General features: G+C 33.7%; 1 long non-coding RNA gene across 4 annotated transcripts; it reads right to left on the bottom strand.

The window, feature by feature from the left end:
• Positions 1 to 10,840: 10,840 nt before the first annotated feature.
• Positions 10,841 to 14,897, bottom strand: LOC132611126 (uncharacterized). 4 transcript variants are annotated; one of them, XR_009571468.1, is made up of 4 exons: positions 14,728 to 14,896; positions 14,518 to 14,640; positions 13,882 to 13,938; positions 10,841 to 11,252 (listed from the first exon to the last, which is right to left on the bottom strand). It is a non-coding gene; the product is annotated as an uncharacterized LOC132611126 (long non-coding RNA). The 4 variants fall into 4 exon arrangements; XR_009571470.1 differs by having other exon boundaries at positions 14,739 to 14,894; XR_009571471.1 differs by lacking the exon at positions 10,841 to 11,252 and adding an exon at positions 11,280 to 12,274 and having other exon boundaries at positions 14,728 to 14,897.
• Between the last annotated feature and the right edge of the window lie 829 nt (positions 14,898 to 15,726).

Genomic DNA, 15,726 nt, shown 5'->3' with positions numbered 1-15,726 from the left:
ATTGTAAACAAATTGATGTGGGGGCTGCGATGCAGCATCAACAAAGAAAATGGGCTGCAAAAATGGAGCTGCTAAGGGAAGTGAGTGAAGAGGCATATGTTTGGTTGATGAAATTAGAAGTTGAAAAATGTTACACCTCGAAAAAAATTTCGTTGATGCACAGTGGATAGACTAACAAGGGGAACGAAGTACACGATGTTTCAATAAGTAAGAAATAGCATTTGATGATTCTAAATGAGATTTCAAAGACATTCGAAGTAAGAGAAGAAAGTTGTCAATGAAGGCAAGGCATATGTTATGTATCGGAAAGGATTTACGAGTAAAGAGTTAATGATGATTTGGAGAAGAGTTATAACGTCCCTTAGATCGTTAATGAGGTGATGAACAAGTGTTAAGAAGGTTCCATAAGGATTAGAGATCAAACGAGTCGACGAGAACGAAATCGGAATGGCTGGGCATTATACGGCCCAACATACTGGTCGTTTAATTTATATTGGTCGTATGTTAGGCCGTATATTTAGCCCAGATAGGCAACCTTCACTGGACCAAACATACGGTCCAGACATACGGTCAGCATAAAATATACGGACCGTATGTTGGTCCGTATGTTCGTGTCGGGATAGATTTGTGTATTTAATAAGGGATCAAGTTTCATTTCATTTCATTTCATTTTCCCCTTCACACAGCACTTCTCTCATGAACTCTCTAGAACATCTCTCCCATATTAATTCAAGAAATATTAGTGATCAACTACATCAATCTAAGTGAATCAAGTGTAAGAAGCATATTAAAGTTCATCCAAGTCAAGGAATCCAAGTGTAGGTGAAACTAGGGTTTTGCTCAAGTGAGGAGTTTCCACCCAAGGTTCATTCCTACACCATCTAAGGTAAGATTTATGGTATTTCCATGTTGTTTAAGGTATTTGAAAGTTGAAACACTTGGATTGTAAAAGGATATAGAAAATGGGTCATGAAAGTGAGAATAGTGTCATTTTGAGTGATAACTTGAATTGAGTCATGATTCTTGATGTGTTGTGATATAGTTATGTTATAAATGATATTAAGGACATGGGATAAACATTATATGTTAGAAAACGTACTAGTATACTATAACCACGATTATGGAGAAATTGAAGTGAAATTGTGAAATGCGGATAATGTAGATGAATGATGACTTTTGGGTATAGTATTGTGAATGTTGTGATGGATGTTGGGAGTTGATATGTAAGGTGAGTAAAGTTGTATAAACAAAGGAAATGTTGCCCAATTTTCTCTAGCATTAGTAAGCACGTTTATATAATCAAGTAGCTAATGTTGAAGTGAATTCCTTTGAAGGTAGAGATGTGAGCGTTGAAGGAGAACGATAAAGCGATAGAGTAGCAAAGCAAAGAGGTATATATATATATATATATATATATATATATATATATATATATATATATATATATATATATATATATATATATATATATATATATATATATATGTATTATGGGCACGACGGGGTCTTGTCCCGTCCATATGTCCAGTACTCTAGTAGAGGCTCGTAGATACGTATGTGTGGGTAGTAGGGGTGTACAAAGTAAACCGAGAAACCGCACCAAACCGAAAAACCGAGTCAAATCGAGAAAAAAACCCGACTAGTGGTTTGGTTTGACTTGACTTGACTTGACTTGGTTTGGTGTTGAAAAAAAAACCCGACCATAATTGGTTTGGTTTGGTTTTAGCTAAAAAAAGTCAAACCGAACCAAACCAACCCGACATTATATGTATTCAATTTTTAAAATATTTTATACATAAAAATATTTATTTGTAATGTAATTTAAATATTTCTTAAATTTTTTCGTACTTTTTTTATTTATTATCATATTATTCAAGCTTGAACTTAGAATTTTGAATGTCAATAAGTTTTATATCCTATGGATGTTAATAACTCAAATAAGTCCAAACCAAAACCAACTCAACACTAATGCTAATAAAATAAATTCAATTTACCACTAGGAATGATAATAATGTTGGATATCTATTCTTTAATTTTGCATAACTGGTTTACAGAGTGAAAATACATAACTTAAGGTTTTTTTCTTTGTTATGTAATTTGTACTTATTAGCTGTACTTATTTTAGCATGACTTAGTATTTTTAGATTATGGTCATTTTCTTTATGACTTATTAATTAGCAATATTTATGTTAACCGATTTTATTATCTTTTGTTGAATATTTTAATACAATGTCATCACTCTTCTCACATTTTGTGTTATTTTCTTAAGAAACACCTTAATTATAGTTGTATCTTACTAGGACTAAAGAAATATTTGAAGTAAAAGTATATATGTTTTGCATCAAGACTATTCCGAAAAAAAAAACCCGAAAAACCCGAGGTTGAAAAACCCGAATTTTATTGGTTTGGTTTGGTTTGGTGTATAAATTTAAAAACCCGACACAATTGGTTTGGTTTGGTGTTTAAAAAATCCGAACCAACCCGGTCCATGTACACCCCTAGTGGGTAGTATGGTCTCACGGATTTCTCCTCGTATGTTTATATTTTTGATAGCCGAAGGGCTTATGTATATTAAAGTAATTATGTTTCCAAATGAAAAATGATTTGAGTATTATATTAATGAATGTACGCTTAGTGAGGATGATAAGTAATAGAATGAGTGGTGCTCGGTGGTTAGCCCCGGCTACCCGTCACGGTCCCTAGTCGGGTCGTGACAAAAAATGGACACTTTATGCTGATGGAGGAAGGAGATGGGGCATGCTCACAATGAACAGCTCGGAGTATTTCAATGGACTCCTCAAATCTACTTGAGGACTAACTGTCACCGCAATGGTAAGACTAACTTTCAGGCAGGTCGTGGAGCGATTTGCGGATAGGACAAGGCAGGCCAAAGCCATATTAGCCGAGGATGGAACATGGATGCCAAAGTCGTACAAAAAATATGGAGCACCATAGAAGAAAGGCAGAGGGTCATCAAATGACCGAGTATGACGTCGTTCAACGAGTGTATGAAGTTAGAACGGGTTATTACGACGGCAAAGGAGGAAACAAACATATCGTTACTGAGCGTACAAAATCATGCACTTGTGGTAAGTGGCAAACGTACCACATGACATGTTCTCATGCAGTCAAGTGCTTTGAGAGAATGACCAGAAATGTAACTGATTATGTGGCGGAGGAATATAAGGTCGTAAAATACCTTAAAGCATATTCCGGCCACTTCCATCCCCTTGGTGATCAAGCTTATTGGCCAGCCCGCCGTTTTCTATGATTGCGAACAAGAAGTATATCCGTAAATTGGGAAAAAACAAGCTAACCCGTTATCACAATCAAATGGATATTAGCGATAAGACTTACTCTCGCAAGTGCTCGACATGTAAGCAATTTGGACATGATAAGCGTTCATGTGGGCAAAACTCCCGTGGTGGCAGCACATCTGGAAGTAGAAGAGTGTCTAGAACTTGATTATTATTTTTTAAGTCTATTGTAATTTAATGATGTATTTCGTTGCTAATGCAATAAAATATTTTTCAATTATTTTGAACTTCTCGTATTTGATGTATTATTTTTAAATATTATATTTATTTTTGCACATTCAAAAGGTGCGGATTACACAATACAATAACAAAATAAAAAATACATAAAAGAAAAAGAAAAAGCTAATACAAAGCAGAGTAATTTTTTCTTTTCTATCTTTCTTGAACCAAAAAAGTTCTTTCATAGCTTTGGGTGTAAAAAAAAAAGAGATTAATCAAAACCCTATAAAATATGACACTTAAACCTTATAACAAGTTTTCAAACGTACTTCGGAGCACTTTACAACCCCTAAAACGACGATCCAAATGTATATGTATACTTGATATAATGAGCCGATATTATTGTACACTAAATAAGTTTTATATAAAATATTTATATTCCAGTGTTTTGAAACGTGACTAATCTTCGATCAAAGTATGAAAAAACCTTAATTTTGAGTTTGGTTTCCAAAGAATAAAGGTTGGGGTCGGAGGGAGGGGCTTCACGCACAGAATTTGTGCGTGAAAGGACCTAAGTGTAAATGTACACTTTGTCCCTTTCGAAGCCTACTTTGGTTCTTTTTTTTTTTTAACGGGCTAGTTTGGTTCCAAAAAAAAATTGGGTTAAAAAAGTTCCAGACCCTTTATACGAGGATTAAAAATACGAATAATGTTATGTGTAGAATATATAATACGTGAATTGTTATATGCAACCCTCTAAACTTGTCATCTTTTTCCATTTTGGCACCTCAACTAAGTGTTGTTCCTATTGAACCCCTGAACTCGTCCTCAAATATGTCTATCAAACCCTCTAAATCTGATTTTTATTATGAGCAAAAATTAAATTGTGGTAATGAAGGTGAAATAATATTTTAGACGTGTGGTAAGCTATTCTTTAGGTCATGGATGTGTTGGTTTCTATTGGTTCTGCTCTTCCACTGCCAGCTTAATTAAGAGCTTACTCTTTTTTCCCTCTCAATTGCTGCTAATCTTAGCTATAAGATGGCATAATTAAATTAGAATATATATTAGCACGTTGCTACATTGAAGATAGAATAATATGTAAGTCAGATTGTGTTTGATAGACACACATGAGGACGAGTTCAGTGGGTTCAACGGCAACAACACTTAGTCACTACTAAAAAAAATAGTGAATTTCGACCAAAATTTTCGATCACACACAGTCGAAAAAGGTCAATTTTCAACCAAAATTTCGACCTCAAGGCACGGTCGCTAACAGCTAGGGTGAAATTTTTTTCGACCTCACGCGGTCGAAACAAGTTTTCTACCTAAATTACGAAAATAAAGTTTTCGAACACCTGAGGTCGAAAAAGTTATTTTTTATTTGACTATTAATAAAAAAAATCGACCGCATGCGGTCGAAAACATTTTACTATCTCAATTGGTTAGAACTTCGTGCTGATAACGTGTTATAAAATGAAGCTAAAAGAGTCACAATATTAAAGGATGAAAACCATAGAAATAGAATGATAAAAGAGGAGAGATTTTTACTATTCTTCCAAAATGTGTTACAAGTGTATTTCATATGAAAACTTATGCCTCTATTTATAGTGCTACATATGCATTCAATATATGAGAAAATGGAGGAACCATTAAGATGGTGGAGGAAAATGGAGGAACCATTAAGATGGTGGAGGAAAATGGAGGAACCATTAAGATGGTGGAGGAAAATGGAGGAGCCATTAAGATGGAGGAGGAGAAGCATTATATTTGTGTATTGGACATCCATAATATATTTCATAACACTCCCCCTTAGATGTCCATAGATGATGTGCATCGTTAAAAACCTTATTGGGAAAAACCCTGTAGGAAAAAGCCTCAATGAAGGAAAAAGAGTACACATATCTAGTAATACGCTTTGAGAGTTGCCTCATTAAAAACCTTACCAAGAAAACCCAATGGGACAAAACTTGGTTAAGGAAAAAAGAGTACAACACGTATTTCACTCCCCCTGACGAAGACCAATATTCAGATATCGGAGACTTCGCATTCCAATCTTGAATATCATTTTCTCAAGAGTTGAAGTTGGCAAAGATTTGGTGAACAAATCTGCAGGATTGTCACTTGAACGAATTTGTTGCACATCAAGATCACCATTCTTCTGGAGATCATGAGTGAAAAATACTTTGGTGAAATGTGCTTCGTTCTATCTCCTTTTATAAATCCTCCTTTTAATTGAGCTATACAAGCAGCATTATCTTCATATAATACTGTGGGTATTTTTGTATCACACTTCAAGCCACATCTTTCTCTGATGAAATGTATCACTGATCTCAACCACACACATTCTCTACTTGCTTCATGAATAGCTATTATCTCAGCATGATTCGAAGAAGTAGCAACAATGGACTGCTTTGTGGATCGCCATGATATAGCAGTACCTTTGTTAGTATAAAACAGACCCATATCGCTAGTTCCCTTCAGATATCGCAATATATGCTTAACTCCGTTCCAATGTTTTCGTGTAGGAGAAGAGCTATATCTTGCTAGAAAATTAACAGAGAACGCTATGTCAGGTCTTGTAGCGTTAGCAAGATACATAAGTGTACCAATTGCACTAAGATATGGTACTTTAGGACCAAGAAGCTCTTCATTTTCTTCTTGAGGTCGGAACGGATCTTTACTCACGTCAAGTGAGCGAACAACCATTGGAGTACTTAAAGGATGCGCATTGTCCATGTAAAATCTTTTTAAAACTTTCTCAGTATAGGCAGATTGATGGATAAAGATCCCTTTTGCGAAATGTTCAATTTTCAGACCAAGACAGAGTTTTGTCTTTCCGAGATCTTTCATCTCAAATTCTTCCTTCAAATATTCAATCACCTCTTGGAGCTCTTCTGGAGTTCCAATGAGATTTATGTCATCAACATAAACAGCAAGTATAATGAATCCCGATTTTGTTTTCTTAATAAAAACACATGGACAAATGGCATCATTTATATATCCTTCATTTATCAAGTACTCACTTAGGCGATTATACCACATGCGCCCTGATTGTTTTAAACCATATAATGATCTTTGTAATCTGATTAAATACATTTCCCGAGACTTTAAACCAAATGCTTCAGGCATTTTATATCCTTCAGGAATTTTCATATAAATTTCATCAAGTAAGCCACATAGGCTGTGACAGCATCCATCAGTATAAATAATGTGACATTTTCTAATGTTTGGACTGCTGGTCCAATAAACATTACGTTTACCAAGATGCATCATTTTACTTGGTAATTATTTCTACATCAACATGCTTTAAGAGACGTAGTACTCAGATCCTCACAATCTTATACAATATTGCGCGCCATATTGTATCAAAGATATCGTCGACAAGATATCATTTTGTATCGGTTCGCAATTCGACATAACTTACTGAGATCTCATCACTTCATCATTTTCAGGTACCTGAACCTCGCATAAGGTTTCATGAAGTGTTATGTCGTCGGCTCTTCAAGAGCATTTTGCCTCCTTATTATGATCATTTGCTCCTCCCTTTTTCAAGGATTATTATATTTAGAACCGATTGGTCTACCATGCTCCATGCATGTTGTAGACTCTGTCCTTCAGGGACATTAGGAGCATTTTGCAGATGAAATATGAAATAGTTGGGTCAGCAAATGCTTCCAGCATTTGACTTGAATTATCTGAGGATCATACTGATGATAATTCACAACATATTTCTTAGCTGCTAATTCTCTCCCCCTTATTTTAGTGACATATGTCCCCATTTTCTTTGGGAAAATCCATCTGTGTGCATCATGGTATATCCATTAATTATGTACCGCACATCAAATGCTAAAAGATGGAAATATCTAGTTCCTGACCCTGAACCAAATATGAGGGGAGAATTTATCAAAATTTATTAATCTGAAGCATACAAATGTTGTTGTATGCAATATATCATATCTCAGACCAACATCTGAAACTCTGTTCTCATAAGCAATGGTTTAGCTGTATTATGTAAGCATCTAATGCCAAACCAACTTAGATATAAACCAGCATTAACAAGATGATTGTCTTGATTACGTATTCTGAAAATTGTGCTTCCAACTCAATCATTTTGAGCAAGCAACTTCGTAAATGTCAAACTGCCAGTTGATAATAAACATACATGTGACCGTCTCATAGATGCATCTATTTAAGACATCACATTGCAGGTGAAGGGGCCCACATTCACTTTTTATATTTTTCAGAATTTTGGGGATTCAGTCCCAACATTAGCTGGTGTAATCAACTTATCATGAGAACAAGCAACACAAACAAATTTTTGAAGAATCTTCTAGTTCTTCAATATGTTTTTAATACTCAATTAGCACATCAGATTTAAATCAGGACAACCAAAATGATATTTCCAACTAATAAAATTATCTATATCCGTAAAACTTAAGTTTACCATGACGAGTGCTATTTATTTTAGTAAACTTCTGGTTTAATATTGCATGAGATTTTATGTCATAAACTTCTGGTTTATTGTGACATGTGATCCATCATACTCGGGTAACGTTTCATATACATATTCCTTACCCGTAGTAACTTAAAAATATTCAATTTTTCAATCATTTGTAGTCCCAATGTAATAACCAATTTTATTGCTAGTAAACTTCAGGTTTACTACGATTTATAACAATTACGATCTGGGATAAATGGTGCAATCATGTATAACCTCTTCAAGAGACTTTAATTTATTTTTCATAATCAGATATTATTTGAACACTGTTGGTGTCATGATACTCGTAAATAAACAATTATCTCTTCTGGAGTCCTTGATTTTTGTATCACCAAATATTGCGTAGATACTGCTATTATCATGGGAAAAAAAATGGTTAGACACTACTGGTGTCATGAAAGAAACAGTAATTAAATGGACATTATAAATTGTAAATTACGAAAAGTAAACATTAAGTTCTAACTTCAGTATTTCAAATATCTCCTTCAAGAAGACTAGCCATTAGCATCTGAATATTTTGTATCAAAGCAGCAATCACATAGTAATCACACCCATCAGGAAAGGGATACACCAATGTTTATTTCCTTCAAGGAAATTAATAACAACTAACCATAATTTATCAACGTGGTTATAGTAGAAAGCACTTTACTCTGCTTCCTTTTTCTTTAAAATGATACTTTAATAAAATTATTCAAGATGTTTCTACATACGACAGGTATGTGTTGCAATGCCTTAATTTCATACCACACAATAAAATGTATATTCCTTGTATTTTATCTCTCCAGGAGATAGGTTGTGGTATTTCTTCATTCACTTCGGGAAATGAATCCTGATTATTCAAATGTGCTTGCTATACGACACTCATCAATAACTCGTTATTTTCCTCAAGCACAAGAAAATATTGCTTCAGAATATTTCTCAAATATTTTACCGATTCTTTCTGCTTCATGAGTAAAGTTTAAAGTTTTACCACTTCGGGATTAAATTTTAAATGTTTACTACTTCGAGAGTAAATTTTAAGGTCTTACTACTTCAGGAGTAGATCTCGGAGTTATTTACTACTTCAAAAGTAAATTTCAGAATTCTGCTACTTGGGGAGTAGAGCTCGGAGGTTACAACATTCGGAGTAGAGTTCAAAGTTTTGCTACTTCGGGAGCAGATTTATGAGTTTACTACTTCGGGAGTAAAGCATAGAATATTCGAAATATTTCTTCTCAATTATTCTACCTCTTCTGGAGTTGAGTCGTGATTTCTTCACAACCAAGAGCACGTCCATATTTATAAGCTTTACTACATACTATCACATTCACTTCAGGAAATAGATCCGTATTTGTAATATTTATTAGAAGTTTCATTCTTCAGGAATGAAATATATCTGAAAGTGGCTTAATCATATCAAATAATGATAGCTTAGTACCTCTTTTAACATATTGTTACTTCTGGAGCAAATCGAGGCATAAATATGATGTAGAGAAATTTTCTCTAACATATCTTTCAGAGTATACCTGACTTCAAAGCAATTATTACTTTAGGAGCTAATATGTAGCACCGTGATATATTAAATTTACAAAATTATTATAGAATAAATTTACATATTGATAGACAGTAACCAAAAATTGCATCAACCATAATTTTGATGCCTCATCACGTATTGCTTTTCAGGAGCAATAATGATTTCTCTTTATTCAAGTTCTGCCGAAGTGCTAGCAAATTTGTTTCTGCTCATAGTTAGAATCAAAGGTATATAACTTGAAGAATTCAAAAGATATAAATAAGGGAAGCTAGGGCATGACTTTAGCTGGACATGTTCAAACAGTATAACAAAACATAGATTAGCCACTCCTAAAATGGGAATCCAGCCATATATAGATCAAAATATCCATGTTTATAACTTCAGCATACTCATCCATATATAAGATTGTTTCATACGTGAATTAAATTTGGATTCCAAATATGGCATATAAGCTTTCGTGATAAACTTGGAACAACATAAAAGATGTTTTGGCTATTAGACATGGCAACGTGAAAAATTTAACATTCGATGACTAAAGTGTGTTTTATCTTGAAGAGTTTACAAAAGTATTCAGTGAATATATTGAAGAGTATTACTTACCTGGAACCCTCGCATAAAGCCACGGTATTATCAACACTTAAGGATGCTACTGGCAACATTTTACTATCTCAATTGGTTAGAACTTCGTGTTGATAACGTATTATAAAATGAAGCTAAAAGAGTCACAATATTAAAGGATGAAAACCATAGAAATAGAATGATAAAAGAGGAGAGATTTTTACTATTCTTCCAAAATGTGTTACAAGTGTATTTCATATGAAAACTTATGCCTCTATTTATAGTGCTACATATGCATTCAATATATGAGAAAATGGAGGAACCATTAAGATGGTGGAGGAAAATGGAGGAACCATTAAGATGGAGGAGGAGAAGCATTATATTTGTGTATTGGACATCCATAATATATTTCATAACAGTTTTTATATAAATATTATTTAAAGTTTTCGACCTCTTGTGGTCGAAATATGATAGAATATAAAAAAAAAAAAAAAATAGAATTTCGACCGCATGAGGTCGAAATTTAGCAATAGTTTTGCCAGATTTCGACCTCATGAGGTCAAAATTCAAAATGTTGCCCAGCTTTTCGACCTCATGCAGTTGAAATTTTAATTTCTGAGTACAATTTCGACCTTATGAGGTCGAAAATTATCAATATCTGAGTGGATTTTCGACCTCATGAGGTCGAAAATCTAAAAAAAAAAAAAATCAGTATTCAGCTGCTTTTACACCAACCCACCTGTCAATCTCATTTATCAACCAAATCAACAATGCAATTCATCAACTACAACATTCTACAATCAAATTCAACCTCAAATTTCAATTTAAATTACTTCTAATTCATATTACAACTACATTCAAACACTTAAACATCATAAACTTAAACAACCATAAACTACATTCTACAACCAAATTCACCTTCAAAGTACTTCTAATTCGAATTAAAACTACATTCAAACACTTAAATATCATATACATATCCAAGAAAATATAGCAAAATTAGAATCCAAAAGTATACGAATCAAAAAAGTCAACGTTGGGTGTTAGAGACATGATCCGAATCCTCCGCACTATCCTCATCCACAAGACCATGATCTACGTTGACCTGTGACCTACGTCATTTACCATCGGCGTTCTTCGCCTTCCTCGTGTGAGTAATCTTGAAGACTTCATCTCGAGGTACTTCCTGACCTCTCTCGAACATCTGCAAACAAATCAAGATTAACAACTAATTTCATAGCCAAACGAGCCACAAGTAAAAATGAAATGAAAATAAAAAATCATTAGTCTGTTTAACCGTTATATTAAAACCCATATAAGGATCAAGATCCTATTTTTCTGTTGTAGTGTAATCTAGTTAGTTCAATAAGTATTATTTAAAAGGTAAAACTTTTGGATATTTAAGTTTCCAAAGTGATACAAATATGTGAAATTTAATCTTTCTAGTTATGTGACCTCGTGCGGTCGAAATTGTTGGTCGATTTTCACTATTTTTTTAGTAGTGACATAACATACTTTATATTATATTTAACAACTATCTAGATGACACAAGTGGTTAAAAAAGAATTAACTACTAATAATAACAGTTAATCATTATTATATTCTCTGAGGGAGACAATAACCTATCTTTAGAAGTGTTTTCTTTTTCTTTCCTAGATCTGATATTGAATGACAAAGAGGAAAGATGTCAGTATAATAAAGACCCATTTTCTATACTAATTTATCTCATCTCAAAGAAGCACGCAACTTAGCAAAATAGATCAAGTAATATAATGTGATATTTCACACATATATTTTACAGTTTACCACCAATAACCAAATAAGTACTTAACCAGATATGGATCTAGTGAAAGACATTATCAGACTACTAGATTTCTTTGTCTATCAATTTTTATTATAACTTCCAATCAACTTGTGATAAGGTCTGTATACACAATACCCTCCTCAAACCCCACTTGTAAAATTATAATGGGTATGTTGTTTTACATTAGTCCTGCCTAATTGACATTTAATTATTTTTTCTTTTTAAATAAAAGAGAAACTAACACTTGAAAAGAAAACCAAAGAAGAAGATATAATTTAGAAGAGAAACAAACATATATGCTTGGAAAATTTCAAAACAGGCCCTCCAAGTGCGCTCGAACTATACTGTCGGTTAAAAAAGAGTAGAAGAGATCTAATATCCATCAAGTTTCAAATCACAAGCAAACTGACCCACATAGATTTCTGTACAGAAAAAGAGATTAATAAACTACTTGAAACTGCAAGACATTAGTGGAGGGATAATTATATTGCAGAAACATACTAAAAACAATGTCAAAGCAAGACTCAACTCTAAACTCAACGCTTGAAGCATTATCCCTAAAAACACCACCAACAGCCATATGAAAGTACACCACATACTGCTTTGCAGAACACTGATAAAGACCATAAACAACAGAAAAATATGTCCATGACTAGTTTGAAGAAGGCAAATCAAAACAACACCAACACCAAGTTTTCCAAAGCTAAACAAATTAATCCTCATGGTTATTTTTTTTTTGATTAAGCACCGGGTGTCCTGGTCTCTTAGAGCCCCGACTAATCCCGGGGGTGCACAGGCCCTCGGCAAGGAGTTTCCCGCAAGTGCACCACGGTTAATTCAAGTTTTACCCAGTCCGATGGCCCTCAGAAATTGTTTGCACCCAGTGGGTTTCGAACTTGAGACCTTGAAAGGGAGCACCCCAAGGCTCAAGTCAATTGCCACCAGGCCAACCCCTGAGGGTTAATCCTCATGGTTATTTTGCCCCTAGCTGTCCAATTAAACAACATAATCAGTGTTAACTTACTACTTATTTCTTTCATACTAGTGATCATATTTAAGATGAGATCTGTAAATTCAAAATTGAACATGATTAGTGAAGATTAATATCGACCCAAACTTGTTTGGTATCGAACGGTGTTCTTGTAGGGAGAATAAAATAAACATGAAATCAAACCACTTGCATACACTTGCAATTCCACCTCTTCCAATATATTCACCTTACTGAAGTTGTTAGTGGCTTCAACACATTTTTATTTTTATTTTCAACAAATAAATAAAGTGAGTCCAATTTCAAGGGTTCACTAAAAAGTTAAAGACAGAGCTTTATCAAGAAGTGTTAGGTTATCAAACCAATTAGTCTTTTTTTATCCTTGGAAAACCCACTTGACACAGAAAGAGATCCAGAATCACCTTGTCTCATCAATTAATAATGCCTTTCAGCTAATAGGAATGTCCTCATGCCTGGAAAGGTTAGTACATATGATATATGTTCATGTATGTTTATACGTGGTTTATGTGTTTGCATTGTAGTTAAAAGTATTGCTAGAGCACAAAGGTCAAAAACAAGCCAGTCTTTCAGTAGTAGCAGAGGTAAGTAACATTTGAGATACTTAACTCCCTTTGATTTTCATGAATAATGCAACAAAGTAGTCTTCCACTGACTCTAGATCAAGAACCCAAAATAACTCCTCTGACTCTAGCTCCGGAACAAAAAAAAAAAAAAAAAAAAAGGAAAGCTCAATAAAGTCAAGGAAAACCATAATTCAAAGTATCATCATCCAAAAGGATCCAAGATCAGCCACCTTAACATACGACATCAGTTGCTATAGAAACACAAGTGATTTCATCAAATCCATTACTAAAACGAGAACGATTCAACAAAACATGGGCTGCTTGTTAGAGAAAGAAGGAAAACGCAAATATATCAAGACAGAAAAGGCTTGTGGATAGCAGACAACATTCTATTTCTAGAGTAAAATATAAGTAACTTATGTAGTGTTGATGAACTGTAAGCAGTAAATAATCTAACCTCTGCTGCTACTTTCTTGTATCTAGCAAATCTTCCTTAACTCCGGCAATTGACAACCTATTCCAAAAATAAGGAAAAAATTAAAAATCTTAATATCGAACTTTAAGCTTTGCAACTTACAAGTGAACGAGTTTCACAAAATCCCTTGACTACTTTGTCAAATAGTTAAACAACAAGAAAGTGACTTTACATAAGTCAGAGTAGCACAAACATGTCAAATACGAGTTCGATTGAAACAGAAGCTGGAAGCATATCACAAGTATAAAGGATAAGTCTCCCTAGCTCTAACAATTCTCAAATATTGGTAAAAACAACAACAAATAGCTACAAATGCAACACCAACAACATTCAATTTCAATTTACACTTAGTAAAATTTTAACAAAATAGCTACAAATGCAATCTTTAAACCAAATTAATTGGAATTTCAGTTTGAATACTACAACAACAACATTCAATTTCATTTCAAAACCCTAAAATAAAGTTAACATTCTAATCCCTAAAACAAACATTGAACAATCAATAAAGTTAACAAATCTTCTAATTAAACTACAACTATACAAAGTAATGCAACTAATAATGATAAAATGAGATTGAAAAACAAAAACCAAAAAAAACAAAAAAAAAAAAGGACTAACCCAGCTCACTGTTCAGTCGGCGGCGGCTGGTGGCTGCTCCGGTGGTTTAACTGGACGGCGTCGCCTACCTGGAGAACGCCGCTGGTAACAAGGACTGCTTAGCAAGCTAATCAACAAACCCACCTTCAAAATAAAAAATAAAAAGTAAGTGCCAAGTTCAACATACCAAGCGAATTCATTTAATTATATAATACTACTAATTTAGCTAACCTAAAACATACTCAGAAATAGGCGCACATAGTTTCACTTTAGGAACATCAAACAGTTTTGGGGGGAGATGAATGCCGGTGGTGGGAATTTCGGGGGAGATGAGTTTAGAGAGGGTAAATATTTTTGAAAGAGAAGAGAAAGTTTTGGGGGGAGATGAAATATTTTCATCGAGCCGTGTGGCTGTATTATTTATTGAACTTTTTCGACCGCATGTGCTCGAAAAAATTAAGTCATATTTGACTTAAATTTTTAGCGAAATTTGATTTTTTTATATTTATATAATTTACTTTTGTGTAAAATGATTTTTTTTTCATTTATTATTTGTACAAAAAAAATTCGACCTCGTGCGGTCGAAATCATATTTTCCCGTAAAAAAACGACCCCATGTGGTCGAAATACTAAAGAAAATGAAAAAAAAAATTGGAAATTTCGACCACATGATGTCGATTTTTTTACCAAAAGTGAGGTCGAAATTTCCAGGTCGAAAATACCTGTTTTTTTAGTGGTGAGTCAAGCTGTCAGAATGGGAAAAATGGACAAGTTCAGAGGCCAAATATGCATTAAACCAAAAATAAATAATGCATGAATTGTAAAATACTTATTCCACTTTCTAACTGGTATAAAATATTATATTAAAACAATACCGATTTCTAGATCATGATTAGTTTGACTTATTCTTAAAATCAACAAAAAGAGTAAACACGTGTCAAATGTAATGGAAATGATTTAAATTCGTTCTCTTTCATTTATTGGATTTCAAATCCTTAATATTAATTCACTGCTAAAAAATGTCTCTCCTTCCGCCTAGTGGATCCAATTGCCTTTAACACTGATTTTCAGGTTAAAAACACCCTTCCTTTTAACGGAATTATGAATGACATATGTAAGGCTTTAATTAAATAGGTGATATTGATGTATTGGTCCGCGTGGCTCCAACCATAAGTAACCCGATCAGTCTAGAAACCATTTGTTCGTACTCAATTTCTTCGATGCTTCGCA

The sequence above is a fragment of the Lycium barbarum genome, chromosome 9, assembly GCF_019175385.1.
Source record: "Lycium barbarum isolate Lr01 chromosome 9, ASM1917538v2, whole genome shotgun sequence".
Taxonomy (NCBI): Eukaryota; Viridiplantae; Streptophyta; class Magnoliopsida; order Solanales; family Solanaceae; genus Lycium; species Lycium barbarum.
The sequence above is the reverse complement of the archived record's forward strand: the minus strand, read 5'-3'. Positions and strand labels throughout refer to the sequence as shown.